The sequence below is a fragment of the Mustelus asterias genome, chromosome 23, assembly GCF_964213995.1.
Source record: "Mustelus asterias chromosome 23, sMusAst1.hap1.1, whole genome shotgun sequence".
NCBI classification, from domain to species: domain Eukaryota; kingdom Metazoa; phylum Chordata; class Chondrichthyes; order Carcharhiniformes; family Triakidae; genus Mustelus; species Mustelus asterias.
This window is the reverse complement of record NC_135823.1, coordinates 63109443-63127552: the sequence shown is the minus strand read 5'-3', so window position 1 is coordinate 63127552 and position 18110 is coordinate 63109443. Positions and strand designations below refer to the sequence as shown.

General features: G+C 41.8%; 1 pseudogene; it reads right to left on the bottom strand.

Annotated features, from left to right (window-relative positions):
* Positions 1 to 2420: 2420 nt before the first annotated feature.
* LOC144510451 (large ribosomal subunit protein eL19 pseudogene) overlaps positions 2421 to 18110 on the bottom strand; it is a 47437-nt pseudogene continuing 31747 nt past the window's right edge.

Below are 18110 nucleotides of genomic sequence, written 5' to 3'. Positions count from 1 at the left end.
GAAGAAGATGTTGCCAAAGACATCTTGAAAGAGGAGATAGCTGAGACAGTGGATGGCTTAAAAGTTGATAAAGAGGTAGTAGAAAGGCTAGTTCTATTTAAATGTTGATAAATCTGAGGATACGGGAAGTAAGAATGGAAATTGGGGGAGCTATGGCTGTAATCTTCCAATCTTCCAAGCAGCATGGTGGCACTGTGGTTAGCACTGCTGCCTCACTGCGCCAGGGACCCAGGTTCAATTCCCGACTTGGGAGTTTGCACGTGTCTGTGTGGGTTTCCTCCCGCAGTCTGAACGAAGTGCTGGTTAGGTGTATTGACCCAAACAGGCACCGGAGTGTGGCGGCTAGGGGAATTTCACAGTAACTTCATTGCAGTGTTAATGGGAGCCTTACTTGTGACTAATAAATAAACTTTACTTTACTTCCTTAGATACAGAGGTGGTGCCAGAGGACTGAAGAACTGCAAATGTTACATCCTTGTTCAAAAAAGGGCATAAGGTTAAGCCTGGCAACTATAGGCCAATCAGTTTAATCTCATTGGTGTGAAACATTTTAGAAACAATAATCTTGGACAGAATTGACAGTCATTGGACAAATGTAGGCTAATTTAGGAAAGCTAGCAAGCATTTGTTAAATGCAAATAGTGTTTAACTAACTTTTTTGAGGTAATGCGTTTGAAAGGGTATACATGGATATCTAAAAGGTGTTTGATGAAGTGCTGGCAAAGTTGTGGCTCATGAAATAAAAAGGAAAGTGGCAACATGGATTCAAAGGTGGCTCTGTGACAGGAAACAGAGTAACGGTGAATGGTTGTTTTTTTGGACTGGAGGAAGCTATGCATTGGAGTTTCCCATTTTGAGGGTGAGAAGTGTGGGTCAAAGACTAGTGTCTTAAACTTAAAGACAATTACAAGGATATGGGGACAGAGTTGGTTAAAATGAGCTGGGAAAATAGGTTAAAAGGTGGCACAGTAAAGATACTTTAAAGATAGCCCTTTAAGGAGATAGTTCATAACTCTCAGCAAAGATATATTCCATCGAGAATGAAAGACTCCATGAAAAGTATTATGTATTTTTGTTAATTATTATTGGCTTACTGAGCTCTGCTGTATTAATATATTCATGTATTCGCTGGAAGTGACATCATAAGTCCCGAGCACGGGAAACAGGCAGAGAAGAAGCAGCCATGTAAGAGAACATACACCTGTAAATAAAGCTCCATTGTTTTAAACCCTCCATGCTCCCTCTAATATATAACATAAAAACTGGTGACGAGGATGATGAACGGCACATGCTAACCACTTGGGAAGACAAATTTACAAAAGTCAGAACAGAAAAGTTAGAAAATAAGCTTTTTGCATGTGCTCTGGACCTGATGGGCTAGATGGACATGAGTAACAATACTCTGCAGCAATTATAGAGCTGGGTTTGTTAAATAAGAGGCTGAAGCTTGAATAGTTGTGTGAATGAAAAATCAAGGTAGCTGCTGGAAACACATTGTGAATTGTGCATATGGAAAACCTCCACTAGCAGAAGACTCAGGAGTTTTCAGCATCATGGGACCTTTTGATGTTCATTTTAACTATTATGCACAGACAAACAAAATAGCTGGGGATATTAAGCTGCCGACTTTCCTGAGCGTGCTGGGGGAAAACATTTAATCTCCTCCGTAGTTTAGTGCAACCTGAGAATCCAGGCACTAAAACATGTGAACATCGTAGAAGTAATCTAAGAGGGGCGGCACGGTAGCACAGTGGTTAGCACTGCTGCTTCACAGCTCCAGGGTCCCGGGTTCGATTCCCGGCTCGGGAAACTGTCTGTGTGGAGTTTGCACATTCTCCCCGTGTCTGCGTGGGTTTCCTCCGGGTGCTCCGGTTTCCTCCCACAGTCCAAAGATGTGCGGGTTAGGTTGATTGGCCAGGTTAAAAATTGCCCCTTAGAGTCCTGGGATACGTAGGTTAGAGGGATTAGCGGGTAAAAAAAGGGACTAGCGGGTAGGGCCTGGGTGGGATTGTGGTCGGTGCAGACTCGATGGGCCGAATGGCCTCCTTCTGCACTGTAGGGTTTCTATGATTTCTATGATAGATATTTTGCAAGCAAAAACCCTTGGTGAATGCAGAGCACTTTGGATTCCACAAAAAAACCAAGAGGAAAGGAAGTCAATTGCGCAATTCATGGCTGTGCTTAAAAGATTTACAGAATATTGTGAGTTTGGAGATGTGCTGAATAGTACTATTTGGGACAGATTCATCTTTGCTCTGCACAACAAAGGAATACAGAATGTTTGCTATTGAAGAGTAACCTTACTCTGAACAAGGCCATAGAATTTGCTGTATCTGTGGAACTAACTGCAAAGGAAGCTCAGCAATTGAGTTTGCGTACTCGAATACACAAAATGGTGGCTGAATCGAAACCCAAGAACCTTAAAATTTGTACAGGTTACTGGTGTGCAAAGCCAGGGCATTCTGCAACTGAATGCTGGTGTACATGCTATATCGAAGCTGTGGAAGAAAGGGACACATAAGATTGTACCTGCTAGAAGAAAAAGCAAGTTCCACTTGAAAATAAGAAACAAGAACAAACTTATATGATATCATGACTGATACGATATAATCCTCAACTCAATTTTACTGCCAATCCCCATAACCCTTGATTCCTTTGCTGAATAAAAATCTGTCTATCTCAGCCTTGAACATACTGAATGACTCAGCTGCTACAGCCCTCTGCGGCAAAGAATTCTACAGATTCACTACCCTCTGAGTAGGAAATTCCGCCTAATCTCTGTCTTAAATGGGTGACCCAATTGTTCTGATGTTATGCCGTATGGTCCTTGACTTTCCCACAAGCGGAAATAACCTCTCAGCATCTACTCTGTCAAGCCCCCTTAGAATCCTATATGTCTCAAGGTCAGCTCTCAAGGTCAGCTCAAAACTCCAATGAGTACAGTCTCAACCTATTTAATCTCTCTTCGTAAGAAAATGCTCCTGCATTGTTTCAAAGAGCAATGGATCAGATCCTGAGTGGACAGAGCGGGGTCCAGTGCTATCTCAATGACATCCTAGTCACTGAAAGAGATGAAGAGGAACACCTTCGAAACTCAGATGCCACTCTCCAGAAATGCGAAGATTATTGTCTGAGAGTCTGAATTTTTCCAATCCACCGTTGAGTATTTGGAGCATGTGATTGATGCCACTAGCCTTCACAAATCTCCTTTTAAGGTTAAGGCCATTACAGAGATACCCGCAACTCAGAATATTAACCAGTTACATTCCTTCTTGGGATTGTTGAATTATAATGGAAGAGTTGTTCCAAACTTGGCAACAATTCTGAAACCATTGCATAACCACTTGTACCAGAACAAGACATGGAAGTGGTCGGATCAATGTAATACCGCCTTCACACAAGCCAAAGAAGCATTACTGTAGTATGAAGCAGTCATGCACTTTGATCCTACTTTACCCATACAGTTAGCTTGTGGTGCACCCCTTTATGGTGTAGGAATGGTGCCATCATTATGCCATCAGGCGAAGAAAGAGCCATTGCTTTTGCTTCTCGAACATTGAACAAAGCTAAAAATAACTATACCCAGATTGAACGGAAGCACCAGGGATCATTTTTGGAATAAAGCAATTCCATCAGTTCCTCTATGGGAGAGAGTTTATATTGCTCACGGATCATCATCCATTCACTACCATTTCTGGACCGGAATTCTGTCACTTGTACCAAGTGGAATGCAAAGATGGGCATTGCTTTTGTCTGCACATACTTAGACCATTAATTATCGATAGTCCAATCTACATTGTAATGAGATGTAGTTTTAAGATTGTCATTACCAGGCAATTCTTTGAATTGCTCGAAGGGGAATATCTTCTACTTTGAACAAGTAGACAACACACATTAGTCATTTACACACAAACACCCCCCGCCCCCCACCCTTACAGTATAAATATCATCCTAATTTCTTTGTCTTCAGCTTTGACGAAGGGTCATCCAGACTCGAAATGTTAATTCTATTCTCTGTCCACTGATGCTGTAAGATCTACTGAGGTTTTCTAGCATTTTCTGTTTTTTGTTTCAGATTTCAGCATCCGCAGTATTTTGCTTTTGTATTATTATAGTCAACACACATTTCACTTCTAGACAGGTGAGAAAACGTACTCAGAGCAATCCTCTGGTCTCAGAGACGATGGATATGGTTTTACAAGGAAAGACTTCAGAACTAACATCTAACCTGAAACCCTACTACTCCAGGAGAATGATGCTGTCAGTACAGTCAAGATGTCTTCGATGGGGGCTCAGAGTAATCATTCCGCCATGATTGAGGAAGTGGGTGTTAGAGAATCTACATGAGGGCCTTTGCGGAGTTGTATGTATGAAGGAAATAGTGAGACATTATTTATGGTGACCTGGATTTGATGCTGCACTTGAAGAGAAAGCTAGATAACGGGATTTGTACCTGCAGAGTAGGGCTGGAAAATGGTCCCCACAGAAAGCATATGTGATCTGGGATTTATAAATAGAGTATTAAAGAACAAATGGCCTCAGCTGGATAATTGTTTCCAATTCTGGACATCACACGTTTGGAAGGATGTGAAGGCACTTGAGAGGGTACAGCAAAGTTTCACGAGAATGGTTCATGGGACAAGTGATTCCAGTTATGAAAATAGATCGGAGAAGCTGGTGCTGTTGTCCTTGGAGCAGATTAAAAGGAAATGTGGCTAGAGATGTTCAAAATCGCAAGGAGAGCATTAATGGCTCCATCCTTTTCCAATTAGATAAAGGACACCATTTTAAGTTGAATGGCAGAAGAACCACAGATATCATGTGGAAAAGCTTTTTCATACAGCAAGTGATTAGGATCTGGAATGCATAGCCTGAGAATGTGGTGCAGGCAGATTTAATTGTGGCTTTCAAAAATGAATTTGATAATTATGAGAAGAGAAAAGAAAATGCAGGACTATAGGAAAAATGCCCAGAAGTGGGAATAGTTAAGTTGCACTTGCAGAATTTTGGTACAGACAAGACAGGCTGAATGACCTCTCTTCTGCTGTAGCTATTAAATGACTTCCTATTCATATGGGAAACCAAGGTGAAGATCTTAACGTTGAAACAGAATTAATTTGTAAGCTTAATGTAAAGCATTCTTTCCAGAAGAGTAATCATATTTTTGTCCACAAGAAGCAGGACAATTTCAACTTAGCCAATTACCACCCCATCAGTCTACTCAGACTTTTGAAGGGGCCTACCTCACATTAAGTTGATCTTTCTCGACACCCTAGCTATGACTGTAACACTACATTCTCACTCTCTTGTTTCCTTTTTTATGAACGGTATGCTTTGCCTGTACAGCGTGCAAGAAACAATACATTTCACTGTATACTAATACATGTGACAATAATAAATCAAACCAAAATCAAATCAAATCAAATGATCTTCAGAAACGTGATGGATGGGGTCATTGACAGTGTTATCAAGCGGCACTTATTCAGCAATAACCTAATTGTGGATACTCAGTTTTGTTGCTGCCAGGGTCACTCACATCCTAACATTGTTGGTCCAGACGTGGACAAATGAGCTGAATGCAAAAGGTGGAGTGAGTGTGGTTGCCCTTGACATCATGGAAACATTTGACCAAGTGTGGCATCAAAGAGCCCCAGGAAAACTCCTCACTTGTTGGAGTCATACCTAGCACAAAAGAAGATGCTTATTGTTGTTGGAGGTCTGTCATCTCAATCCCAGGATATCACTGCAATGTTCCTCAGGGTAGTATCCTAGGCCCAACCATCTTCAGCTGCTTCATCAACAGCCTTACCACTATCATAAGGTCAGAAGTGGAAATGTTCAGCACCATTCACAACTCATCAGTATCTGCATCTGTGTCCATATGCAGCAAGGCCTGGAGAACGTTCAGGCTTAGGCTTCTAAGTGGCAAGTAATATTTGTACCACATAAGTGCCAGCTATTGACCATCTCCAATAATAGAGAAAGAGAATCTAGCCATCTCCTCTTGACATTCAATGACATTACCCTCGCTGAATCACCCTCTATTTTCCTTGAACCTGGGGTTTCCAGTGACCAGAAACTGAACAGGACCTGCCATATAAATACTGTGGCTACAAGGTCAGGCGATGGAAATTCATTGGCAAGTAACTCACCTCCTGACTCCCCAACGTCTATCCACCATCTATAAGATTCAAATCAGGAGTGTGATGCAATTTTGTCCACTTGCCTGGATGAGGTCAGCACCAACAATGCACAAGAATTTCAATACCGTCCAGGATAAATCAGTCTGCTGGATTGGCACCCCATATACCACCTTCAACATTCATTCCTTCACCGTCTATAAGATTCATAGCAACAACTCGCCAATGATCCTTTGACAACACCTTCTGAACCTGTGACCTCACCTTGAAGGACAAGGGAAGCAGATGCATGAGAAACCATTATTTGCAAGTTCCTCTCCAAGCCACACACCATTCTGCTTTGAACTAAATTGCCATTAATTTACTGTTGATGGCTCATAATCCTGTAACTCCCTTCCTAACATCATAAGGGAGGTGGTGGTATTGTCACTGGACTAGTAATCAAGAGACCCAGAGCAGTTCTGTGGACCCAGGTTCAACCTTGCCACAGTAGATGGTGAAATTTGAAATCAATAAAAATCTGGAATTGTTGATTGTCATAAAAACCCATCTGGTTTACTAATGTCCTTCAGGGAAGGACATCTACCATCCTCATCTGGTCTGGTCTATAGGTGACTCTGAAATGGAGGGCAGTTAGCGATGCCCATCTACTGTAAAAATATTTTTTTTTAAAGTGTGGGTGTGCCTACACCAAATGCAGTGATCCAAGAAGGCTGCTCACCACCTTTTCAAGAGCAATAAATGCTAACCTATCAAAGTCCACACCCTGGGAAAGAACTAAAAAAAGTTAGATTTTCAAATTAAGCTTGAAAAAAATATAGCAAAATGAATTACTTAGGTATGCATTGGCTGAGCTGGAGTGGGAAATTAGATTAAAAGATATTACTTTGCATAAGTAATGGCAAACATTGGAGGAAATGATTGCTTATTTGTCAAGAATTTATATTTATTTGCTTATATTCCTTTGCTTATATTCCTCCCTTCAGAGGAATAAAAGCTCCATTTGAAAAGTGGTACAGTCATGGTGCAGTCAAGGCTACATAGAGATGATACGATAGTATTGACTAGAAGGAGAAGCTTACAATATTGCCAAAAAAGTAGTAAGGATTTGGAGAATTTTACATACTAGCAGAGCATGGTCTAAAATTGATAGCGGGAGAAAGTAGAATATGAAAATAAACCAACAAAAATATAATAACAGATTGTAAGAACTTTAACAAATATTTTAAAAAGAACAGATTAGTTAAAACCATGGGTTCCTTAGAGGCAGAGACAGGAGAAATTATAATGGGAGTTGGAAGTGGCAATGATAGAAGATTTTGTATTTGTTTTCACTGTAAAGGACATAAAGAACATACCAGAAATTTTGCAGGACCGAAGGTCTAAAGAGGGTGAGAAACTAAAGTAATTCATATTAGTAAAGAAAAGCTCTTGGAAAAATTAATCAGAGGAAAAGTTGATAAATGCCCTATATTTGATGGCCTACATCTCAGGTTTTAAAGGAGTTGGCTGCAGAAATAGTGGATGCATTGTTTTTGATCTTCCAACAGTCCCTAGATTCTAGAATGGTCCCTGTGGATTGGAAGTTAGCAAATGTAACCCCGTTGTTCAGAACAGGAGGGAGAGAGCAAAAATGGGGAACTATAGGTCAGTTAGAATGTCTTCAGTAGTGGAGGAAATGCTAGGATTTATTGCTAATAGGGAACTTGGAAAATCTCAAGCTGAATTGGCACAGTTAACACGGTATTATAAAAGGGAGATCATATTTAACAAACCTATTAAAATTTTTTGTTAACTTATTGGATAATAACATGTAGATGGAGTTTTATAATGAGAAGTATGAAATTAGCCACTTTGGCAAGAAGATTTGCAAAACAGAACATTTTTTAAAGATGAGAGGTTTGTAAATTTAGGTTTTAAAGGGGATTTGAAGGGCCTTGTATGCAAGTCCCAAAATTAACATCTGGGAACAGCAAGCAATTATGAAGGCTAATGATCTTCATTGCAAGGGATTTGAAATATAAGAATAAGGAAACCTTGCTGCAATTATATAGTGCTTTGGAGAAAACACCTGGAGTTATGGGTCTAATTTTGGTCTTCCCGCCAAAGGAAGAATATATTTGTCCTAGCGGGGTGCAATTGAAGATTCACTAGATAACTCCTGATTTGTCAGAGCTGTCCAATGAGAAGAGACTTCTATAGAGTGGGCCAATATTTTCTGAACTTCAGAAGAATAAGAGGTGATTTCATTGAAATGTGTAAAATCCTTCAAGGTTTGATTGGTAAATCTTGAGCGGCTGTTTTCCCTGATTAGAATGTTTAAAACTAGGGGTCTTAGGGCAGGATTTTCATTCTTAGGTCGTAATTCTGCTGTTGGAATGAAATGTGTGTTGGGAACCCACAGATGTAAGGGGACACAGAGGGCAACTTTCAAGGGGGAATCCAATTAACTGGTTGCCTCCTGGTGCCCATCTAATTAAGGCTGATGGGCAGCCTCCCAGGTCTGGGAGGCCAATAGGAAGGTTTATAACAGTTAAAGATTGGCAGATGCACCACCAGAGGTTGGCACTGTTGTAATATGTAAGGAGGCAAGAGGGTGCCTGTATTCATGGTCACAAACCACAAATTAGGTAAATAAGAGGACCAGAAGAATTGACATGAGGGAGAAGGCCCCATGAGTTGTGGAGCAGCACCTTCTACATTGAATGGCGCCTCTGGTTCTTACATCTATCTGGCCTGTTGCAAAATGGCATCACCATTTCATGGGTGGCCTCTTCACATGACAGGTACCATGTGTTGGCTTGATAAAACAGTTGACACTAGGAGCCCACTAGAGGCGGATAATCATTCCTGCCTACACCCCTTCTGTACAACCTGTTGTGGAACTGACTTAATAGGATTTCCCTGTCATTTTCAGATGAGTGCTTAGGATCTGGGAATGCACTGTCTGAGAATGTGATGGAGGCTTGATCAATCGAATCATTCAAGGAAGTGGATTATTATTTGAAAAGGAAGAATGTGCAGGGCTACGGAGAGAAGGCGAGGGAATGACATTTGTTTATTTGGAGAGCCAACATAGGCACAGTGATTTGAATGGCCTCTTTCTGTGCTCTGGTTCTATGATCCTTTCACAGGTGCATGTATCACATATGCACATATCATTCCCACACTGCCAGCAAATCTAGTGCATTGTCAATGTTGTAACAGAGGAGCTGGCAGTGTTTTACATTCCACAGAATTCATAAAATATGTTCAAAAAAGTTCTATATCTTAATTTTGAGTATTGGCCTCTTGTCTGGTCCACTTGGCCTTTGAGCTGGTATGAATGACCTTTCTCGGTCTCTGATTGACTAGAATCAGCCATACAATGCCCAAGGTCATTACTGATAGTTCAGATAAAGGTGATTCTGGTGGATCCATGCAATGAAGATGAATGAGAGCAGAGTTGAGAAGGTTCTGGAGAAGTGTGCCATTTTGTTAAAGGTAAAATCCATGGAAACTCATGTTGTGTGGGAGTTGTTGCCAGATGAAAATCAATGGCTAAATCTTAGAAGACAAGGAGGTGAAATTAGGGCCATATAGGTTGAATGGCCTGCTTGATAAATATGAGTTTTATCTTTGTTCTAATATTGATTTGCCTCTTAGTGCATGTTTAATTTATGTTGATTCTGATTTGGTTGTTGAAATAAAAGTTACAAAAAAGTGAAATCTTGCCCATTGTCTTTTTTCATTAAGGTTCCTGCGAAATTTGGTTCTGTTGGATTTTGAACTCCACAAAGATCATAACTTGCTTGGAGGTCAATAAACTTTAAAAATTGTATGAATGCTTACTACAATTTGTTGAAGTTCCTCCATTACGTTAATGGAGCATTAATCCGCTTAAAATTAACCGGTTAATGCTACCACTATAAAACAGAGAGGAATTTTAGATAAAATGTTGACTATTCTTAATAACAAATAAATAAATGAATGAAGCTACATTTCTGAGGAATCAATTAAATTGGATACAAAGTCCCACCAACAGTGTACCCAAATGAAATTCATTATGGGCAATTTTTATCCTTAGTACTTGATGACAATCTTAAAATCATAATTCTGACTGCCACCTTTCAAATCTGTTGCACAAGTAAATAAAATCATTTGAAAATAAATCTCTGAACAATAAGTTTAAAAGTCAAAAAACAATGCAAAATTTAAAATAAAAAAAGGGTTGAAATGTATTTTTTAGATTTTTCATTGACTACACTTAATAAATTAAAATACACAGGATAATGTGAAACAATGCTCCAGCCCATGTTTTGCTACATACCTTGTTCAGCAAAATAACTTGCAGCACCTGCATTGATCTGCTGTTCACCCTAAGCCTCATGACTCTAGGGATAGCACAAATGCCACAATGAATGAGATAGTCAAGAGAAGCTGCAAAACAACAGCAGTGCACTAGAAGCTAAAAGTATACCTCAGGGCTTTGAAGGTTACATTTTTCTATTTTAAAAATCAAGTTGGGAAGTTAATGCTCTTTAGTACCAACAGTTTTGTGGATAGTGATATCAGAGTTCACTGTCATTTTATTATATTTTTGTTGGACTTTTAATTTTTTTAAATCTTTCAAATAGGAAAATCCCATATTTATGTCATTTTACAGCATTTTTAAAAATAACACTTATAATTGAATTCTATAATCATAACACATCACACTTAAGATTTATTAAGAATTAATGGGCAGAACTTTTCCATTTCTGCACAGAGTGCTGGCTGAGGTAAGTAAACCGGTGTGCAGCTCACCAACTGCTCAGTTAGAATCATAGAAATCATAGAATCATAGAAACCCTACAGTGCAGAAGGAGGCCATTCGGCCCATCGAGTCTGCACCGACCACAATCCCACCCAGGCCCTACCCCCACATATTTTACCCGCTAATCCCTCTAACCTACACATCCCAGGACTCTAAGGGGCAATTTTTTTAACCTGGCCAATCAACCTAACCCGCACATCTTTGGACTGTGGGAGGAAACCGGAGCACCCGGAGGAAACCCACGCAGACACGAGGAGAATGTGCAAACTCCACACAGACAGTGACCCGAGCCGGGAATCGAACCCGGGACCCTGGAGCTGTGAAGCAGCAGTGCTAACCACTGTGCTACCGTGCCGCCCCATGGAGCTTTTCTCACACATACAGAACCCCCTCCATGGGTAAGGGGACCCCGCCCCATGGAGATCCCCAGATGGTCCACCTGCAACTGCCCCCTAGCATTACCAGGGTACTGCCTGGGCATGCTCTCCTCCCCCTGGAGGCTGAAATTACCTGTGCGCCTCTGGCAGGTTCCCTTCATCTGGATCCCGTTTTTAAAAACCTGTTGTAAACCTGACATGACTTTATGTCGGCAAGGCCGGGGCGGGGGTGGGGGGGGGCGGGCCGGGGGGGGGGGGGGGGGTGGGGGGGGGGTGGGATTCCGAATGGAGGGGGAAACAAAATGATGAGGAAGCTCTCTAATGGAATGTTAAGATAAGTGGAAAAGTGAATCGTGTGGAGGACGGAGAAGATCTGCAGAGAGATTTGGACAGGCTGAGTGAGTGGGCGAGGATATGGCAAATGGAGTATAACGTTGAGAAATGCGAGGTTATACACTTTGGAGGAAATAATAACAAATGGGATTACTATCTCAATGGAAACAAATTAAAACATGCTACCGTGCAAAGGGACCTGGGGGTCCTTGTGCATGAGACGCAAAAGCCCAGTCTGCAGGTACAACAGGTGATCAAGAAGGCAAATGGGATGTTGGCCTATATTGCGAGGGGGATAGAATATAAAAGCAGGGATGTCTTGATGCACCTGTACAGGGCATTGGTGAGGCCGCAGCTGGAATACTGTGTGCAGTATTGGTCCCCTTATATGAGGAAGGATATATTGGCATTGGAGGGAGTGCAGAGAAGGTTCACCAGGTTGATACCAGAGATGAGGGGTTTGGATTATGAGGAGAGGCTGAGGAGATTGGGTTTGTACTCGTTGGAGTTTAGAAGGATGAGGGGGGATCTTATGGAGACTTATAAGATAATGCGGGGGCTGGATAGGGTGGAGGCGGAGAGATTCTTTCCACTTAGTAAGGAAGTTAAAACTAGAGGACACAGCCTCAAAATAAAGGGGGGTCGGTTTAAGACAGAGTTGAGGAGGAACTTCTTCTCCCAGAGGGTGGTGAATCTCTGGAATTCTCTGCCCACTGAGGTGGTGGAGGCTACCTCGCTGAATATGTTTAAAGCGCGGATGGATGGATTCCTGATCGGTAAGGGAATTAAGGGTTATGGGGATCAGGCGGGTAAGTGGTACTGATCCACGTCAGATCAGCCATGATCTTATTGAATGGCGGGGCAGGCTCGAGGGGCTAGATGGCCTACTCCTGCTCCTATTTCTTATGTTCTTAATGTATTGAAATGAGGTTCCCAACTTTCCTGAGTTGGAACTTTATTATGTTATTGGCGGGGAAAGTGGGGAAAATCTGAAAATTAGATCTTGCTGGTGAGATTCTTGTTTTCCAGCCATCGTGGGATTTTTTTTTACCCATGTCGCCATTTGCGCTCCTGATGAACACCTATGCAAACTCCCCCCCCAATATTTTGAGTTGCATTCATATAAGGAAAACTGGCTTTCCCAAAACCATTTCCCTCGTGATTGTGATTGTTTTAGTTTCCTCCCTCCCTTTTACTTCTTAATTTTCAAGTATTATTGAGACTGTTTTGTTTCTTCTATGATAAAAACCTGCAGAAAATACTTATTCAATGCTTCTGCCATTTCCTTGTTTCTCATTATTAATTCCCCAATCTCAATATTGAAGGGACGAATGCTCACTTTAGTTACACTTTACCTTTTTAAATATCTTTAGAAACTTTTACTATTTGTTTTTATATTTCTAGCTAGCTTTCTCTCATTCTAATTTCTCCCTCTTTATTAATTTTTAATCTTTCTTTGTTGGTTTCTAAAATCTGCCCAATCTTCTGATCTACCACAAATCTTTGCAGTATTCTATGCTTTTATTTTCTAATTTGATACTATCTTTAAATTGAAATGGTACTGAACATTGTGCAATCATCAGCAAACATCCCCATTTCTGACCTTATGATGGAGGGATGGTAATTGATGAAGCAGCTGAAGATGGTTGGGTCTAGGACACTATCCTGAGAAACTCCTATAATGATGCCCTGGGACTGAATTGACCTCCAACAAACACAACTACCTTCCTTTGTGTAGGGTATGATTGCAACCAGTGGAGAGTTTCCTCTCAAATCCCATTGACTTCAATTTTGCCAGTGCTTCTTTACATCACACTTGGTCAAATGCTGCCGTGATGTCAAAGGTAATTACTTTTACCTCCATTCTTAAGTTCAGCTCTTTTGCCCATGTTTGGACAAAGGCTGTAATGACACCTGAGCAATTGAGTGGTCCTGGCCGAACTCAAACAGTAACACTGATCAGGTTATTGCAATACACTTGAGAGCACTGTCAATGACTTCTTCCATCACTTTGCTGATGATCGAGAGAAGGCAGATGGAGCGATAATTGGCTGGATTGAATTTGTCCAGCTTTTTGTGGACAGGCCATGGCCAATTTTCTACATTGTCGGGTCGGTGCCAGTTTTGTAGCTGTACTGGAATAGCTTGGCTACGGCCATGGGTAGTTCTGGAGCATAAATCTTCAGGACTATTTCTGGAATTTTGTCAAGGCCCATTATTTGTAATATTCAGTGCCTTCAGCTGTTTCTTGATATTGCTTGGAGTGAATCAAATTGGCATCTGTGATGCTGGGGTCCTTAAGGAGGATGCTGAGATGGATCATCCACATGACACTTAGAATCATATAGAATCCCAACATGCAGAAGGAGGCCATTCAGCTCATCAAGCCAGCACCGATTGCAATCCAACCCAGGCCCTATCCTCGTGACCCATGTATTTTTCTTTGTTTCTTAGGTGGTGGGAGCAGGTACGATAGCAGCAGTTAAGGGGCAACTAGATGAAAAAATGAAAAGGATGGAAATGGAAGGATACGGACTCCTTAAGTGTATACAGTCTTAGTTTAGGCAGGCATCATGATTGTTGCAGACTTGGAGAGCCGAAGGGCCTGTTCCTGTGCTGTACTTTTTTTTGTTTCTTTGTATTTATCCTGCTAATCTCCCCAATGCTAAGGGGCAATTTAGCATCGCCAATCAACCTAACCCATACATCTTTGGACTGTGGGAGGAAACTGGAGCACCCACAGGAAACACACAGACACGGGGAGAACACAGATAGTCACCCAAGGAATTGGACCCAGGTCTCTGGCGCTGTGAGGCAGCAGCGCTAACCACTATGCCACCATGCCAACTTCTGGTTAAATATGGTTGCAAATGCTTCAGCTTTGTCTTTTGCACTGATGAGCTGGGCTTCCCCATCATTGAGGATCAGGATAGTCATGGAGTTTCCTCCTCCAGTTCGTTGTTTAATTGTCCACCACTATTCACAACATGGATGTGGCAGGACTGCAGAGCTTTGATCTGACCTGCTGATTGTGGGATTGTTCAGCTCTATTACTTATTGCATGCAACACCCAGAATGATCCCTGAAGGATTTATCTGTCAGACCGAGCCTGCAGCAGGTGATATGAGAACCAATCTGTAAAAGGTTTCTTGGCATTGTTCGTCCTGATGCCATGGGTCTTCATGGGGTACTGAGTCAATGGTAAGGACTCCCAGGATCACTTCCTCTTGTCTGTACACCACTGTGTCACCACTGCCTGTTGGTCTGTCCTGCAAATGGATCAGTCATGATGTGGAGTTGCCGGCGTTGGATTGGGGTAGGTCACCTACCTGGGGTAGGTAACCTTAACAATACCTTCCTGCATTGGTATTTTATTCCTCTAGAAATCATCTTCAATATTTTGCACTCCTTCTGGCCTTATTGATGTGTGTTGCTGCTTTTAGAACATAGAACAGTACAGCACAGAACAGGCCCTTCGGCCCACGATGTTGTGCCGAGCTTTGTCTGAAACCCAGATCAAGCTATTTCCTCCCTATCATCCCGAAATACTCCATGTGCCTATCCAATAGCTTCTTAAATGTTCCTAAAGTTTCTGACTCCACTATCCCTGCAGGCAGTCCATTCCACACCCCAACCACTCTCTGAGTAAAAAACCTACCTCAGACATCCTATATCTCCCACCATGAACCCTATAGTTATGCCCCCTAGTTACCGCTTCATTCACCCGAGGAAATAGTCTTTGAACGTTCACTCTATCTATCCCCCTCATCATCTTATAAACCTCTATCAAGTCTCCTCTCAACCTCCTCCGCTCCAAAGAGAAAAGCCCAAGTTCCCTCAACCTTTCCTCATAAGACCTACCCTCCAAACCAGGCATCCTGGTAAATCTCCTTTGCACTCTTTCCAGTTTCTCCACATCCTTCTTGTAGTGAGGTACACAATATTCCAAATGTGGTCTCACCAAGGTCCTGTACAGTTGCAGCATAACCCCACGGCTCTTAAACTCAAACCCCCTGTTAATGAACGCCAACACTATCGGCCTTCTTCACGGCTCTATCCACTTGAGTGGCAACCTTCAGAGATCTATGGATATGAACCCCAAGATCTCTCTGTTCCTCCACATTCTTCAGAACCCTACCTTTGACCCTGTAATCCACATTTAAATTTGTCCTACCAAAATTAATCACCTCGCATTTGTCAGGGTTAAACTCCATTTGCCATTTTTCAGCCCAGCTCTGCATCCTATCTATATCTCTTTGCATCCTACAACAGCCCTCCACCTCATCCACTACTCCACCAATCTTGGTGTCATCAGCAAATTTACTGATCCACCCTTCAGCCCCCTCCTCCAAGTCATTTATAAAAATTACAAATAGCAGAGGACCAAGCACTGATCCCTGTGGCACTCCGCTGGTAACCGGTTTCCAGTCCGAAAATTTTCCATCCACCACCACCCTCTGTCTTCTGTTAGATAGCCAGTTACCTATCCAATCGGCCAAACTTCCCTCTATCCCACACATCCTTACTTTCTTCATAAGCCGACCGTGGGGGACTTTATCAAACGCCTTACTAAAATCCATGTATATGACATCAACTGCACTACCTTCATCTACACACTTAGTTACCTCCTCAAAAAATTCTATCAAATTTGTGAGGCAAGACTTGCCCTTCACAAATCCATGCTGACTATCCCGGATTAAGCTGCATCTTTCTAAATGGTCGTAAATCCTATCCCTAAGGACCTTTTCCATCAACTTACCGACCACCGAAGTAAGACTAACTGGCCTATAATTACCAGGGTCATTTCTATTCCCTTTCCTGAACAGAGGAACAACATTCGCCACTCTCCAGTCCTCTGGCACCACCCCCGTGGACAGTGAGGACCCAAAGATCAATGCCAAAGGCTCTGCTATCTCATCCCTTGCCTCCCAAAGAATCCTAGGATATATTTCATCAGGCCCAGGGGACTTATCAACTTTCAGTTTATTCAAAATTGCTAGTACATCTTCCCTCCGAACATCTACTTCCTCCAGCCTATCAGCCTGTGACACCCTCTCTTCCTCAAAAACATGGCCCCTCTCCTTGGTGAACACCGAAGAAAAGTATTCATTCATCATTCATTTTACATTAAATAGACGGTAAGAAACAGCCATTTGACCCAAGAATTCTTTGCTGGTCAGGCAATCTATATATCTTTTTACTCAGATCTCTTTCCTCATCTATGTCATTCAGTTTCTTATCTTCCAAACAATAAATGGTTTTGTATTCCTCACATTCCATTGCAATGAAAAATATTTGCTATTTATCTATCTTTCTCCAAGCTTTTTATATTCTTTGTTTTTTTGTTTTAGTCTAATCTTCCACATTACTAATTACCCCCCCCCCCCCACACCTCTTCCCCCCCCCCCCCCCCCCCCACCTCGCTCCTCCCACAACACACTGGTAGGACACTATCCAGTCTACTCCTCACTACCAGCTGAGGACTTCTGCCAAATTGGGAGATCAGTCCCACAAACCAGATATAATAATACTCGTTGAATCAAACAATGCAGGTTATGGCTCACACTCATCCATCATCATCCTTAGGTGCGTTCTGTCCCATTTGTAAGTAGTCTCACAACACCAGGTTAAAGTCCAACAGGTTTATTTGGTAGCACGAGCTTTTGGAGCGTTGCCCCTTCTATTTGGTAGCACGAGCTTTTGGAGTGTTGCCCCATCTGGGGCAGCGCTCCAAAAGCTCGTGCTACCAAATAAACCTGTTGGACTTTAACCTGGTGTTGTGAGACTACTTACAACTGGAACAGAACGCACCTAAGGATGATGATGGAGGAGTCTGGGCCATAACCTGCATTGTTTGATTCAACGAGTATTATTATATCTGGTTTGTGGGACAGATCTCCCAATTTGGCACAAGTCCTCAGCTGGTAGTGAGGAGTAGACTGGATAGTGTCCTACCATTATGTTGTTAGCGGGGGGGGCGGGGGGGGGGGGCCTAATTAGTAATGTGGAAGATTAGACTAAAACAAAAAATCAAAGAATATAAAAGAGCTTGGAGAAAGATAGATAAATAGCAAATATTTTTCATTGCAATGGAATGTGAGGAATACAAAACCATTTATTGTTTGGAAGAAAAGAAACTGAATGACATAGATGAGGAAAGAGATCTGAGTAAAAAGATATATAGATTGCCTGACCAGCAAAGAATTCTTGGGTCAAATGGCTGTTTCTTACTGTCTATTCAATGTAAAAGCAGCAACACACATCAATAAAGCCAGAAGGAGTGCAAAATATTGAAGATAATTTCTAAAGGAATAAAATACCAATGCAGGAAGGTATTGTTAAGGTTAGATAGATAGAACATTGCTTAGACACATTTGGTGTACTGTGCGCAGTTGTGGTCTTCATATTACAAAAAGCATATTGAAATACCAAAGAAAGTACAGAAAATATTTACAAGAATGTTAT